This window comes from Thamnophis elegans, chromosome 2, assembly GCF_009769535.1.
Source record: "Thamnophis elegans isolate rThaEle1 chromosome 2, rThaEle1.pri, whole genome shotgun sequence".
Lineage (NCBI taxonomy): Eukaryota > Metazoa > Chordata > Lepidosauria > Squamata > Colubridae > Thamnophis > Thamnophis elegans.
In genome coordinates, this window is record NC_045542.1 from 117,682,281 (window position 1) to 117,698,885 (window position 16,605).

The following is a 16,605-nucleotide window of genomic DNA, read 5'->3' on the forward strand; positions in this document are numbered from 1 at the left end:
CAAGATTTACAAGTCAAGTGTGTTGTGTTCAACGATAAAGCTAGGAGTTGTAATTTTGTTTGTTATATAAACTACTAAACCTGTCTGATTGCAAGCATAATATAAGACATTGCCACATTAGAGGAAGTTCTAGGATTAAGACCATAACTTCTTTGCGGTTATTGAAAATGAATTGCTTCATCTTATACGTTTATTATTGTATAACCTTCTAAAACTACATTATAACTTGTAAATGCCTTGATCACATAAGCAGGAGCATTCAGTTGGAGTCTCTACTCTGTTATATTTGGCCTGGTGCAAAACATCATTGTTTCTGAATTATCAGGATGTTTTTAGGAAGACACCCAGGGAGTATGAAACTGTTTGGCCTTCAATAGATTAATTTTCAGATCTGTGCAGCTCATTACATCATGTAGTATATGTAATATTCACTGCAAAACATTCAGATGCAGCAGCTTAGCATTGTGTGCATATATTATTGAACACATATTCATGTCCCCAATCAACATGTCTGATGTCACCACAAGCGTTCCTTGTATATTTTTTTTCATAAATGTATGAGAAAAACAAGGAGAGATCCCATATTTTCATCTTATGTATTGTACAATACAATACAATAGCAGAGTTGGAAAGGACCTTGATGGTCTTTCTTCTTTCTTTCTTTCTTTTCATTATTCGTTGTTAAACTTTCACTAAGCTTTCCATTTATTCTTTACTTCCATTATACAGTATATATCAACTACCTCTCAATTCTACATTTGCACAAAATGTTCCAGAATGCAACCCTATTCACTTTTTCCATATGCTTTCTCTGAATCAACAATATAAAATAAATTTTCTTTTTCTCATATTTATATTTCTATATTTCTCATTTTAGGAAGAGCAAAATTCTTTATATCCACTGGCTGGTATAAAATAACACCATAGTTCTCAGATTTTGCTCATTGTCACTTCTCATACCCTATCAATCAGAAATCTTCTCAGATATAGATATAACAAAATAATCCCTGTGTAGTTTAATTATTATGTGCATAAGGGCCATCAGTTACTCCAGAAGGTCTGATTTCCTTTTTTAATTTGGTTCTTGTACGTGATATTTATTTCAGTTATACTCCTTAACATACAGCATCATTTCTAAACCAATCCTTCTACCATCCTCTTTGTCCCAAATCAATCATTGCTTTTATTTTTAAAGCAATGGAGAATCCCTCTTCATCTATGTCCAAAACAATTTATTAACATCAAAATCATTCTTCATTTTCTCTACCTTTTTTTACTCTTAACTGTCCTTTGTTCTTTTTAACACCATTGCTTGCAATTATCTTTTTATTTGCATTGTAGGATATATATCTCCCATTCTTACATTTTGTCCCCATTCCCAATCCTACTAAGGATTGTTAAGTCTACTGCTATTGCTATCCACAGCTTCTTTCACTTCAGTCCATTAACAATCAATACAATACAATACAATAGCAGAGTTGGAAGGGACCTTGATGGTCTTTCTTCTTTCTTTCTTTTCTTTCTCAATAGTGTAACTCTTCTGTGGCACTTTATAACTTTTTTTTTCATTTTTCTACAGCTTCTTGTCTTATGCCACTTTCCTATTTATTTTGTTGGGAGAGTGATTTATTTTCATATTCTGTTCATGTACTTTCTCTTCCTGCAGTCTGATTAGGGTTTAGTAACAACTGTGTTACTAAACTTAACTATTGCAGTGATTCGCTTAACAACTGTGGCAAAATGGGGCAAAATTAACTTAACAACAACTCACTTAGCAACAGAAATCTTGGGCTCAATTGGGGGCATAAGTCGAGGGCTACTTGCATCCCATGATCTCATTCCCGTGAACCATTCATAGCAATAGCAGTAGACTTATATACCGCTTCATAGGCCTTTCAGGCCTCTCTAAGCGGTTTACAGAGAGTCAGCATATTGCCCCCAACAATCTGGGTCCTCATTTTACCCACCTCGGAAGGATGGAAGGCTGAGTCAACCCTGAGCCGGTGAGATTTGAACCGCTGACCTGCTGATCTAGCAGTAGCCTGCAGTGCTGCATTTAACCACTGCGCCACCTTGGCTCTTGGTGGCGCATTCATGCCACCTTTCCCCCCAAATTAAATATTTCACAGTTACCCCCCAAACATATCCCTGGTTCTTTCATAATCATGGTTTATTAGAGTATAATTTGAAATTGTAATGATCTGTTGAGTTTCTATTAACAATTTAAATGACAGCAATTCAGATATCATCTAAATGTTCATAATGTTGAATCATACTTTCTGGCATGCATACACATATAAATGTATGTATGTATGCATGTATGTATGTATGTGTGTGTGGGTGAGAATGTGGGTGAGAGAAAATGCATATATTTCTTTCATTTATAAATCTATTTTTTCATTTCTGCATTATACATATATTTATCAGTTCCCTTCCACAAGATTAGGCCAGTTTCACATCTATTATAATCTTCATCTTTCATTTATTTTTACAATTATAGGTATATTGTATGCATGTTGATTCTTTTATACAGTAATTCATGTTCTTTGCATTCCATGTTACAATTACAATCTTCTGTATTAAGTGTTCATCAGAGATGCCCCATGAATATTATCCTTTGCAGCCCATCATGACTTCGCTTACAATTTATGCATAATGCTTTTAAAATAAGATAGAGAAGATTGGGTTATCAGTTCTGCTAATGGCAAGACAAAATGCTGGTCAATTTGGGCAGATTTGGGGGCAGATTCCTCAAGCACAACCTAAGGCCAATGTTTGTGCTGTTCTAAGCAAGCTAGGATATTTAATCCAGACTTTGTCTGCCAAATCAACCTACTGTTTCCCACATGCCACTGGTAGCAGATACAGGTACAGTACTGCCATACTGAGGATAATGCTTCCTCTCAGTGTTTCATTTTTGTAGTCATACACTTGGTCACCTTCCTCATATCTCATAGTCTTGACAACATCAGCCTACTACATCCCCACCCTTGTCTGGCTGCTTTCCCAGGACTTACTGAGGAATTTAAATACAGCAGGTAAAACCGTCTGATTTGTTTTCAGGTTTTTTTACACTTGTGAGTTTCTTGCCCTTTGGGGACAGCTCAGATATAAGCAGGGTATCTATGCCTAATAGCTCAATTCCAAGGCTTTGTTACTGAAAGAGGCTTTGGTAGCAGTTTAAGAGAATGGCCTCACTGTAATGTAGTTTTGCTTGTACAACCTGATTACTTCCTTTCATATCCTAAGTCATTTTTTCCACCTGCAAGCTCATTAAAATTTAAGCTAGTCTTTCTGAGATACATACAGAGTGGGTATATTTTCTGTCTCTGATTGCTTCCATCCTTGCCAACACATTGTTTTTCTACCAAGGAGGAATGGGGGCAACATTGGCACCTACACACAAGATAAATATAGATCTTATACAAATAAAAACAGAGACTGCTGAAGGCAACAATTTAATAAAAGTGTGAACAGTTAAACAAAGGAAGTTGAGCTCATAATGCTTCTGGATGAAATTTCACTAGGTCAAGGAGCAGAAGAGAATTAAGAATAGCATCTAAAGGCATTCTTCTCTTAGATACACACCATCCTCCCACCTGTGCTGCATATACTGTAGGGCAGAATATGCAGCACAGGTGTAAAACTGTCAGGTGTCAAACTGGTTTGAACATTTGAACTGCCAAATTGCAGGTAGCCGGCACTCAGCAGAAGTAGCCTGCAGTACTGCACTCTAACCACTGTGCCACTGGGGAAAGCCAAATTCACTTAACAAAAATATGTTTCACTTAACAACTGCAGTGATTTGCTTAACAACCATGGCAAATAAAGGTTGTGAAATTAGGCACAACTGACTTAACACCTTTGCTTAACAACAGAAACTACACTGGTACAGAGAAAGGTAGCCTTTTCGTCTCACTGAATCTTCTTGTATTTGCCTGCCCTTGAGATGAAACAGTTTGCTTTTGTTTGCAAAATGTACAGTCGTCGTGCTTCATTTAGTGACCTTAGGAAAACATTTTTTCCCCAACCCTTCCCGATATTGTTAACCTGTCTTCCATTTTGTAACTGTTTTCAAGTTACACTGTGCATAAAGGAGGTTCTGTTATATCCCTGGGTGAGATTAACCGAACTTTATATAGAATTGAAAGGAAAGAATTCCTTCTGTGTACTACTAGCTGAGGTTTACTCATAAATACTTATAAAGCTCCTGTTAATCCCCTTAAAACCTGAAAGGAATCTTTGCAGGTTTTCATTATTCCACTTCAGAAAACATCATGTGTCAATTGGAATCCTTTATCCCTTCTGGGGTCTAGGGAACACGAAGAGCAGTGGGGGTTAATCCAGTTGCATTGGAAGGTAGTAGACATTTTGTGTTTTATAAACTTTTTCTGTAAAGTAACAATGGCTGTTGTGTTTCATGCCACGTGTTTACAGAAAAATGTGAAATAATTGTTCAGGATGCAAAAAGGAAAGAACAAGTATACGGTAGGTCAATTTGGCTCACTGTAATTTTGGAACGCTAGAGACAATTACACTTTTTTTTGTGGTTAATACAATTTTATTGCCTCAAACCACATTGTAAATAATTATCTATGGCTGGATATTACTGTTATTTCAGATTTCAGATTCTGTTAATTAATGATCTATTCTATGTGAGGTCCCCAATCCCCTGCTTTCCTGATTAATATAACATACATATTTAACAATAAATACCATCTATGAAATATTAACATCTTAAAATTGTAATAAATAATGATTACACGTATAATTACCACATCTCTAATTCTTGAATGCTTGTTTGAAAAATCAAATTTTTAACAACTTTCTTAATTGCAATTACAGAATAAAAACTAATACAAAGTAAAATAAAAAATATAACTTAAAAAATTAAAGGTGCAGAAAGAAAATGAAATGTTCGTAAACTTGTAGTTAAAACTATTTTTGTTAACGGTTGAAGGAAACTTACCCAGTGCTATAAAATTTGTTGACCCAAAGATTTCTAATAGCTGAAAAGTAGTTTAAAAGCGGTTTCCAAAAATGATTAGGAAAGGAAGTAGGCAAACATAAATGTCCTTTCAAAGGTGTCAACTACATATTATCATATATGGTGGACCTGCTAAAAGGTTAAGGCATTTTGGATAAAAATATGGTGGGTCATGCAAAATGTTTTTAAAAGAAGGATAAAGTTTAGTCCTCAGTTATTTTTACTAGGTATATGTACTGACTTTACAGTGGTAGAGACCAATTTGATTCTGCACCTGATAACTGCAGCAAGACTGTTGGTGGCGCAATATTGGAAGAAGGAAGACTTGCCTACAATCCAAGAATGGACATTGAAAGTAACAAACTTAGCTGAAATGGCTAAAATATCGGCATATCTCAAAGATCATTCAAATGAGATATATAAACGAGACTGGAAAAAATGGATTGACTATATACAAAATAAATACGGCACTAAGAAATTCCAGTTAGCCTATGCTTAAGATCAGAAATGATTTAAACTGTTAAAAGTCAGTTCAGTAAGAAGAAGCTAAGGTCAATCTAGAATGTCATTAATTTCTTTATTTCTTTTTTCTCAATAGATTTTAGACTGTGTTAGTTAAAAATCCATACCGTGTACGGGTTCTGGGAAGTCGGGGGGGGGGGAAGGAGGAGGGGGTGGGGGGTGGAGGGAGGGAGGGGTACACACAACAACAACAAAAAAATTGTACTTCAATGTCTTAATGATTGACAAATGATGACATATTTGTGTTTTTTTAAAGAAAAATAAAAAAGTTCTGTTCAAAGGTGTCAACTGCAATTTGAGCAAGATGGCTAGTCCCTCATCTTGCAGAATTCTAAACCCACAGAAACTGCTACTTTGCACGATCTCTAGTCCTTTTCTTATCTAGAGAGGAATTAATAAAGAGCCATTCTACTCACCAGTTCTTTATTCTACTGCAGTTGTTGGCTCCATTTTACAAAGAACCATCTTTAATCTGCCATTTCTTCTCTGTAAAGTTTTTGCAACTTTTAAAATATTAATAAACATAAAAGTTTTGTATTTCGGGGTAACTGGCAAAGAACTTCCAAAGGTGCTTTTTCAAGAAGCAACTGGACTTTCTTGTTTTTTTCTTTTGAAGACATTTCACTTCTCATCCAAGAAGCTTCTTCAGTTCTGACAGGATAGTGAGGAATAGAAGGATTCCCCACTATCCTGTCAGAACTGAAGAAGCTTCTTGGATGAAAAGTGAAAGGTCTTCAAAAGAAAATCAAGGAAGTCCAGATGCCTCCAGAAAAAGCACTTTTGGGACAACCATGACCTGGATGACTGAGAATCTCTACACTTTTGGCAAAGAACTTCATCATCAGATCTCCTTCTGCTATACCTTAAAGATGTGCTACTTAAATCTTTTAAATTCATTCTTTACCTCCACCCCCATATATACCAATGGCCTCTCCATGCTGAAATTGATAATGCATGATTAAAAGTAGCTTGAAATGAAAAGAGATGCCTGTACATGCATTCATCACTATTCTGTTACAAGTTAAGGCAATCATTATTGCATTACCTTAGAACAAATAGCTAAAAAATGAGTGAGGCTTGGGAGAGTTCTATACTCATCAGATGATTTCATATTCTGTTCCATAAGCATATTGCTTCATCAGAGTGCTGAAAAGTTACCTAAAATATTATATAAATGATAACTTTTTTTAAAGCGAGGAGTTGTACAGACAAAAAATAAAAACACCTGCAGTTTTTGGTATTATCTTTTTGTGTTAATTTGCAGTCATTGTCACAATAGTGACCCATAGCAAAATTAGACAGTATTCCTTTCACAGCGCTTTTCAGTTTTCAGAGGTTTTTTTTCCTTGCCATGACTCATTGGAAAAGAATATTTGGAAGAAGCATGAGAGTCAGCCTTTTGTCTTTCTTTTTGGCTTTTTCTTGGGGATGGGTGAGATTTAGTGGTGGGTTCTGGATCCTGTTGCAACCGGTATGGTGCAACAGGGCTCGGTGGCCACCACATGAATATGTGCAGCGCGCGCACACATCCTCACCTCCTGCGACACTTCAGCTGCTCGGCGGAGTGTCGCGCAGGCAGCGTACGCTCCGTGCGCGTGCATGGAAGCACCAAAGAGCTCAAATAAAGGGAAGGACGGTGGGCGAGCGGGTGGGCCCTCCAGAGCACCATACCGAAACGGTACTCAGTGCTCCCGGCAGGCACTGGTATGCCCGCACCAGAGTGTACCGCCTGCAACCCACCACTGATGAGATTTCACCACAGGTTTTTTAAAAAGGCTTGTTCCAAGTGAAGCAATAATTTAGGCTTTCCCCAGGGGGTAACAGTGATCAGAGCAATTGTGCTAGGAAAATCAATATGTTGTAATGCATGAACAAACAGGTGAGGTGTAGAATATCTAGAGATCAATAGAGGATATGAATTATTCCATCATGTGAAGATGTGAGGGGGTATAGTTGTATGTCACTGCCTTTTTTATGAGGTATGAAAAACAGGAATGATTCAACACAGAGATTCTCTTTAATAAATAAACACATATGACTGGGCAGTGGGCACTACTGTTCTCTATGATATTCAGGGCACAAACTATTAATACAAGCATTACATCATCCCACTTCCATTCTCAATTACATTATTTGGAGTGTCCAAATAATGATATGTGAATATACTGGTGGTCACATTGCAAGCAGAGTAAAGATCAGTTGGTTTAAAAAGCTTTGCAGGTAGAGAATTGTGTATTAAGTACCCGTTAGTCACAGTAGGTAAGACCAGATCTAGAAAGCAACTCCACAGGTAGCTACAATATTTTTATTGACACTGGTTATAATAACAGAATATTGCAAGTCTGATTGTATTGGATTGTATTTATACTTGTACTTCAGTGAATTAGGAAGATGCCTGAGCCCCTTTAAATGCTATTTGGATATTCATGGTTTTAGAACAAGTGTTATTCCTTGTCAACTTGACAATGTAGTTTGCACATCTCTGTCAGGGTTATCTTCCTTATTTTCCATAGTAACTCTCTAGGTCCTATGCTGTGCTCTTCATTATTTTTCCTCACTAAAGAAGGAACTTGTAATCTTGAATATAAATAAATTTAGTACAGAAGGGAAGGAATTCTGTACTAAACATTTATGCTAAAAGCACCTTACTGATATGGGGGCATTTTTCAGGAGAAACAGCAGCTGGTCAAAGCAAAACTGAGCAATTTTTTAAAAAAAGCATCAGGTATCAGACTTAAGAAGTTGCTAAAATGCTTATTTTGAGAAATTGGAGGAGTAGTAATATTCCTAATATCAAGGATTGGATTGAAAAAAATGTATGGCTTGTCTGTTTTTGGAAAGGCAATTTTATCTACTAATAACAGAATTGCTTAGTGTATTTTTCTTTGGCAAAGATTTTATGATATTTTGCAATCTTGGAAAATTATTAATTACTTTTCACACCAAGGTACATTTAAAAATACAGATAGTCCTTGATTTACAACCATTTGTTTAATGATTGCTCAAAGTTATAATGACAGTGAAAAAAAGTGACTTATGATTGTTTTTCACTCATGATGACTGCAGCATCCCTGCTGCAGTGGTCATAAGGCACATAAACAAAATTCAGAGGTTTGGCTACTGATTTGTATTTATGAGAGTTGCAGTGTCCCAGGAGTCATGCGATTTACCTTTTGCAACTTTCTGACAATGGAGAAGCCAGATTCACTTAACAATTGTGTTACTAGCTTAACAACTACCGTGTTTCCCCGAAATTACAGTAATAATGATAATAAGGCCATGACACATTTTTCTGGTGGGCAAAGCTCTCCCCTGCAAATAAGCCCCCTGGACAACCCCCCACCTCCAGCCAGGCAGAGCGCCACTCACCAACCTAGCGGAATCCCAAAGGTGCCAAGCCACGGGAAACGGGGGAGGCAAAGGTGATTGTGTTGCTTAGCGCCTTCGGGATACCGCTAGGTTGGTGAGCGACTCTGTGCCCAGCTGAAGAGGGGGTTTGCCGGGTGGCTGCTCTCTTGCGAGCGGGCTCCCAAAGAGCCAGACACAGCCTCATGGGTGAATGGCTGTGTTACACTGTCGCAGCAGCGCAGCACAGCAGCCATGAAGCGACCACGCTCATGAGCAGCCACCCGGCAAACCCCCTTTCCAGCTGGGCACACTGCCATTCATTGACGTAGGAGTATCGCCAAGCCGTGTGAGCACCTGTTCACCACCACCCGGCTCCTGCGGCTTGGCGCCTTCGAAATGGCAGTGAATGGTGCTCTGCATGGCTGGAGGGGGGGTTGCACGAGTGGCTGTTCCGCTCTCACTCATGCGCCTGCCAGCCTCACAATGCCCTGGCCCAGCTCTCTCCACAGAGCCAGGGCACCTCCGCCGCTGCCACTGCCCCAGTTGTGGGCCAGCTGCCGGCTGAGTGTACAACCATAGAGCGTACACCCAGAGCGGCCACTGCCAGAAGACTTTGTTTGGAAGGCGCAGAAAAAGCAATGTGGCGGCGGTGGCGGAGGTGCCCTGGGTCTGCGGAGAGAGCTGGGCCAGGGCATCATGAGGCTGGCAGGCGCGTGAGTGAGAGCGGAACAGCCCCTCGCGCAACCCCCCTCCAGCCATGCAGAGCACCATTCACTGCCATTTCGAAGGTGCCAAGCCGCGGGAGCCAGGCGGTGGCAAACAGGTGCTCACACAGCTTGGTGATACCCCTAGGTCAGTGAATGGCACTGTGCCCGGCTGGAAAGGGGGTTTGCCGGGTGGTTTCTTATGAATGTGGTCGCTTCATGGCTGCTGTGTTGTGCTGCTGTGACAGCGCAACACAGTCATTCGCCCCTGAGGCTGTGCCCGGCTCTTTGGGAGCCCACTCGCAAGAGAGCAGCTGCCCGGCAACCCCAAAACAATAAACCCTCCCCTCATAATAAGGCCCAAGCCATATTTTGTGTGTAAAAATAAAATAAGACCCTGTCTTATTTTCAGGGAAACATGACAGTGATTCACTTATTTTTTTCCTGTGTTTTTTTTTTGTAATTTTTCTATTTATTTCCATAAAAGACATTAATATAAAATATTTAGATTCAAAATATGTAAGAAAAGAACAAAAGAGTTAAACCCATAGAGTAAAAAGAATAAAGGACGTGCCTCCCATATATTTTTTTATACTGAAGAAAATGTATACAGAATTGTACCTGCTATCTTTGCGGTGATAAGCCTAGACTATCATTTGAGGCAGAACTTACATGGTTAAACTCTGCCTTTCCAATATATTTTCCTATATGTGTAAGACTAGTCATCAGAGAGTACACTAGAATCCATCTGTAGCTGGAATCAAATAATTAAGCAGAAAACATAGGATGAAAATTGGCAAAATAATGAATATTTTCCTGCTGGGTTCATTTTCTCACTCCCCACCTGTTTGGATGCTCATAGTTTATAGTTGGACTAAGGTATGACTATGCCGTCTACCTTTAGTATCTCCAACTAGATTAGAAATATTTACAAATAGCATGTTGACTTCATAAAATAATATATCCTACAGAATGATAAGCTGTGATATTAAATGTAATGAAGCTGTGAAACAAAACAAACTTGTTTCATAACATTGCCAACTGTTTCAAGCTGTAGGATTTTCCTGTCTGGATGTTTAGAAAGGAATGAATGGAGAAAGAAACAACGAGAGGAAAGCAGACCTGTGAATAAAATGTAAGGGAAAAGGCCAGGAAGACAAGGCCAAAGACGATTAACAGACCCTGGGAAATGTGAATTCTTAGACTTCAGTAGCAGAATCTGGGTGACTTATGGGGCCTTTACAGCAAAACATCTGGAAGCGATAAGCAACCTGCTGTCTGTTGATTATATCTCTCTTTACTCAAACATTTACAAGGACGGTGGCAATTTAGCAATGCAACTATTGAGGATTACATAAGGGAGGGAAAGATTGGAATTCAGATGGTTGTAGTGACAATGAACCATTTCTAGGAAATGACTTCTGCATTGGCCAAATCCCTTTAGTTGCTTTTTCAGTAACTAAAGGATTGCTTTATACTTGATAGTATTTTCTAATAGCTGGAAGAAGATAGCGGATTTGCAGCATCAAAGAAAAATCAATAATTATGCCATAACGTATATAACAGGTAGTCCTTCACTTGGAACAATTCATTTAGTGATCGTTTGAAGTTACAGTGGAACTGAAACAGTGATTTATCACTGGTTCTCATACTTTCACAGCAGCCTGCAGTCACATGATCAGAATTGGGGTGCTTGGCAATTAGCAAGTATTGATGATGGTTCCACTACCCTGTGGTCCTGCGATGACAATTTGCAAACTTCCCAGCTGGCTTTTGACAAGCAAAGTCAATGGGAAAAGTCAGATTTGCTTAACAACCATATGATCCGCTTAACAACTGTAGTGATTGATCTTGCAACTATGGCAAAAGGATTGTGAAATGAGGTGTGACTCATTTAACAACTACCTTGCATAGCAATGGCAATGTTGGACTCAGTTGTGGTCGTAAGTTGAGGACTATCTCTATAGTCTGTGGTTTTATTTTTTTATGAACCATGCCAATTCAAAGCTATCAAACCTTTCGTCACTAACAGTTAATGAATCAATTGGCTACCCTTATTAATGGCTATTGTAATTATTGATCTTTATCAAAATACATATTGCCATTATTGCTGTATTCTGCTTTATTGCAAACATCAAGAATATATATATGTTATATTTATGCTGATAAATAAATAAAGGGAGACTAGTATAGATCTATTTCAAGCTATTTAGCTCTCATCAGCTAGCCATACCCATGTTGGGAATCGAACCTGTGCTCTATTGCCTCTTAGGCAGATGTGTGACTTTAGTTATATATATATAGTAACTAGTAACTAGTAACTAGTAACATTTGAACCCCTTATGTGGAGATTATATGCTCATTCCCACAATTTTATAGCTTCCACTGCAACTTTTTTAGTGTTGGAAGGGTCAGACACTTCCTAACCTGCTATATACATTGTCCCTATAAATAAAATTTATTCTAAATTATTACCATTTTAGTCTCATTACTTTTATCTGATTATTTATATAGCACGTACCCGGCTTTCATCTTTATTTGATTCTGTTTCTCTTAGGAACCTAATGTTATCCATTGAGTCATTTGTTAAATATTTTTATTTTCCTTAATATTCAAAAGGGGGAGAGGGGTGAAATAAAAATGGGAGAAAAAATGAGAAAGATAAACTCAAGAAATAAAAAAGATAATATTGTTGAGTCTAATTTTTAAACACATCGTTAAATGCTGACTCTATGGAACACTATTGATCAGTCTTTCCACTGTGTTAGTAAAGACTGAGTTTAAGTTTAAGACTGAGAGTAAAGAATCTTATCAGCAATCAAAGGGAGCAAATCTGAGATCTCACTGTCTTTCCAATATGGACTTACTATAGCTTAACCTTGCAAAATATTCAACAAAGTCTCTCATGATATCCTTTTTAATGAAACAATAAAAGAAGGCTTAGATTATTTTTATTAGTAAGGTGAACAGAGGGATCAAGGAGATGATCAAATCTGCAGGTGATACAAGATTAAGAGTAGCTAACAATTTAAAAAGGAAAGGGATGATTATAAAATGTCTAGACAGTGTTGAAGAGTGAACCAAAATAAACAGGATGATATTTGAAAGAGAAAAGTTGCATTTGGGGCTGGGGATAGGGGATTAAATGGGTATGGAGGACAGAGGTGTTTGATTATAATTTTGATCAGTTTGGAGGTTGGCAAAATGGTATCCAGGCTATCAAGAGTTAGAACCACAAAAAATTGACCATTGCTTAGAAAAGAGATGAAGCTTTGTGTTAAAAAAAAAATGGGTGGATAGATAAATAGACAGACAAACATGTATACACCAGAATTTTCTTAATTCAAAAAGGGCACATGGATTTTTTATATATTTTTTCAAAGTTTAAAAATAGCAAAAAATAAGAACAAAGAAAAGATTAAATATGCATGCATGTCTCATGATACACATATTGGGGAGTCAATTGTGTTGCCAGCATCCTGCCTTTTGTTACCATTTCTGCAATTGGGCACACCTTTTCCCTGCACCTGAAAGGGATTGAAAGCCACCTTGGTGTTACAGCCGGTAGGAATGTTAAACATAAAGGACCAGGAGATTAAAAAAAGAGCCTTCATAAACTGCAGCTCGGTCCAGGCTGCCAAAGGCCTCAGAACAAGGGATTCAAGCAGTTCAAAGAGATTTATTAAACTCAGTAATAAATGAGGGCTGGAAATTCCTATTGCGGTTTCCAAATTCTGCACCTCACTTTTAATCCTGGCATTAAACATGGTTTATTGAAGTTGTGTTATGATTCTTGCTTCATGGTTTATGCCTTGCCGTGAAGGACATGAGCCTTGGCAACACAGCCTCCTTAAAGGGACAGAACGAAGGCATTTTGCTTCCCGTATTAAATATTTTGGCACCTGAGCCAGATAATTCCATAAATGCTTCTCTTCTTCCTCATGGTAAATATAATAATGAAGAACAATTTAGCCCTTCAGCATAGCTTGATAAGATACCTGAAATACACACAGGCATGCACATACATGCACATTATAGATTGTAGAAAATCTGCTCCTATTTGGCACCAGCACGTATATTTTCAAATAATTGATGGAGAGAATAGTATTGCAGTACTCTACATCAAGCATTGCCGCCTTATACTGATTTGCACGACAATAAATGCAAGCCAGGGACATTTTTGCATTTTTTAGAAAGTGGGGTTGGAAAATTTGTCTGAAGCCTCTGGTACTTGACACACATTAGACTTGCAAGTAATAGTGATTTAAATGTGAACAACAGCCAGCATGATGAGATGTCCAACTGAGCATCAAAGAAATAGGAGAAAACAAATTACATCTTCTTGCATTTTACTACGTAGATTAAATCTATTTATTATAAGTATTATAATTTCAGTATGGCATTGTAGAAATATTCAAATGAATGTGAAATATATTATAATAAAAAACATAAAAGCGTAGGATTAAAAATCATTTATAAAGTACAAAAGGTAGGGGAAGTTTTGGCTGTCAAAAAGTAAGATCAAAACAATCCATGCATCTTACATTAAAATATCTGTTCTGCAGGAGACTATTTTCTAATGTAGTTCTTTTGAAATTTACAATTTAAGTGAATGAGGTTTTCGCAGTTCTTAGAGTCAGGGAAGGATGTTACTTACGATCGCAATTGAGCCCAAAATTTCTCGCAATTGAGCCCAAAATTTCTATTCTTAAGTGAAACGTTTGTTAAATGAGTTTTGCCCCATTTTATGAGCTTCCTTGCCATCCGTTGTTAAGTGAAGCTGGCTTCACCATTGACTTTGCTTGTCAGAAGGTCACAAAAGATTATCACATGATATTTTGACCACGTGACACAGCAACAGTCATAAATGTGAACCAGTTGCCAAGCATCTGAATTTTGATCATGGAGATGCTGCAAAAATCATAACTCTGAAAAGTGGTCAGAAGTCACATGTTTTTCAGTGTTGTAATTTTGAATGGTCACTGAACGAATTGTTGTAAGTTGAGGACTGCCTGTATTTGGATGATTCTTATACCAGTGTTTTCAGGATTGGAATAGTTCAGGCTTAGAGATGGAGCTGGGACCTTAGATTACGTCACTAAAAATGACCTGGCAGTGACTAATGAGCACTGAAAGCATTTTGGCTTCCAATCAGTGTCAGTTCCATAACCTTCATGAATCCAACCTGTCTTTTTTAGGATGAGGGAGAAATAGTAATTAGTCCTTCCACCCACAACTTGTTCTCAGAAGTAATTTTATCAAGTGTCTTGTTGAGTGCAGCTTCTACTGATTGATAGTGCCATCAACTGCAGCTTTTGTTTGCAGCAACCTTTGGGGAAATGAGCTACAGATTAGGAAGCCAGTGGCTGGCCCTGATTTTGGTCTTCTTTAAGGACTAGAATTTGTTTATGATGCAGTTTTGTTTTTGTTAAACTAATGCCGATAAGATAATCTAATTGGCATATAAACTTCAACAACTCCCATCACCAGATTCATGCAGACAGTTTTCAGCTTGAGGAGTTGTGTTTGTTGAAATATACCAATTGATATTATTTTCCTAAATTTCTGAAAATAGCAGAACACAGATTGTTGGTGCAGATTTAAGAGACAACATCTTATGAGGAGAATCAACACTCCCATATTTTTAAAATGAACATCATGAGCATCTTAACGCTTTACAAATTCAGCAAAATGCTTAAATTGAATATTAGAATAGCTTCTGGAGCTTCTCCAGTTTTGAATCTGTGAAGAATTTAACCTTACAATGTGGCATTCTTTCTGCTAGCTTCTAGAACTTCCAAAGTGAATTTCCCTGAGGATACAACTAGAGGTCAAACATCATAACCATTTGTCAATATGGAATGACCAGATTCTGGGTTGTGTCTTTGTTATATCTCCATAGAAGTCTATCCTTTCCACTTCATTGACCGAAACCTTTCTAGCTGGCTGCTGATCTTGCAAATTCTTCATTTCCTTTCTCCTCTTAATGTGAATCTCAGAAACATGATCATTGAGCTGCAAGGGACTCACTTTGATTGGATTAAAAGAGAAACAATATATTAAGTGGGCTGATTTACTTGGAGATATAATAAAGAACTTCCTGTTTATTCTAAGATAGCCTTTGTTTAAATCATTTATATAGTATTTCTTATTTAGCAAATCCAAAACCAGATTATAAAAAGTAGGTTATAGAAAGAGATTCTCTGATAGGAGCAATATGTGTAGATTAGGATAAGAGAGGGGCAGATTATGATTTCTTTCCTTCACTCAACAACTTGCTTAGTGTCCTTGATTACTGGGGTGAAGCTTGTGCTGCTTGGCCTTTCACTTACTCTGCTTAAGTGTGTGTGTGAGAAGAGAGAGGGGTGGGGAGAGAGGGAGAGGGGGAGAGAGAGAGAGAGGAACTTGTACAAATATTAGCAAATAATGAAATGTATGTATTCAACCTCGGGGGCCAATCACTGCTGTAGTTTTAGTAATAAAAAAAAACCTGCACACTATTGAGATATATGCTACCAGTCTTCTTCATAGCGTTTTGCTCAACACTTTCGTATCCATTCCATAAATGAAAAGAAATTATAGTCGATGAATCACCTTTCCAACAGAATGAAGAATTCTAATTAATTAATTGACATGATACCATCCCCTCTGATTATTCTGGGTGTTTTATAATAATATAAAATAGTTGTCTTAAAATACGAACCACACATAATAATTTTAAAAAAATCAAAACACTAAAGTTAGTCATGCTCTCCCCTCCCCCTCCCCAAGAAGGAAGGATCCAAACCTGTCTCTGAGGGTAAGTTGCTCCATAATACTGGGACCACAACAGAAAAGGCCTGTCTTCTATTCCATACTGCCTTCACTTCCCAGAGTATGGCACCCTGATCATGCCCTCTCTTGGTAATTTGGAATTCAGCAACCTGGGAGTAAAGAGAAACTTCCTAACAGTAAGGTCAATTAACTAGTGGAATTAGTGGAACTTCAGAAGTTGTGGGTGCTTCATCACTGGAGGTTTTTAAGAAGAGCCTGGACAATCACTTG

At 37.8% G+C, this 16,605-nt stretch overlaps 1 protein-coding gene across 1 annotated transcript in view; it reads left to right on the top strand.

Moving 5' to 3' along the window:
• The window catches only part of CHCHD6 (coiled-coil-helix-coiled-coil-helix domain containing 6), a 251,929-nt gene that overhangs the window by 234,342 nt on the left and 982 nt on the right, over positions 1–16,605 (top strand). The gene's annotated exons all lie outside the window — the stretch shown is intronic.